Below are 364 nucleotides of genomic sequence, written 5' to 3' on the forward strand. Positions count from 1 at the left end.
ACATGGCGGGCAGATCTCCTGCCTTTTGGGCTTTACCTATATCTGGAGCCGTTGGTAAATCGTTCACCACAAGCGGATCGATGGACCGGTCTTTGCGTGGTGCCGTGGAAGTTCTGGCAGAATTTGGGGTCAGGACCCACGGGTGACGTTCCCACCGTAAGGACATCGTGGGACCGAGAGGGTCGCAGCCATCCTGGCTCCTGCGGACCCGATGCAAGGTCACGAATGGGAATTTGCACTTGGATTTATTTCCCCTGTTCTCCAGTTTGTGCCTAATTTCTAGGCTGTGCCCGGCGTGCAGAGCCTGACGGCTTCGCAAGGAGGATCCATCACGGGGGGGAAGAGCCCATCAGGCGGGGAGCGG

The sequence above is a fragment of the Apaloderma vittatum genome, unplaced genomic scaffold (assembly GCF_000703405.1).
Source record: "Apaloderma vittatum isolate BGI_N311 unplaced genomic scaffold, ASM70340v1 scaffold29559, whole genome shotgun sequence".
NCBI classification, from domain to species: Eukaryota; Metazoa; Chordata; class Aves; order Trogoniformes; family Trogonidae; genus Apaloderma; species Apaloderma vittatum.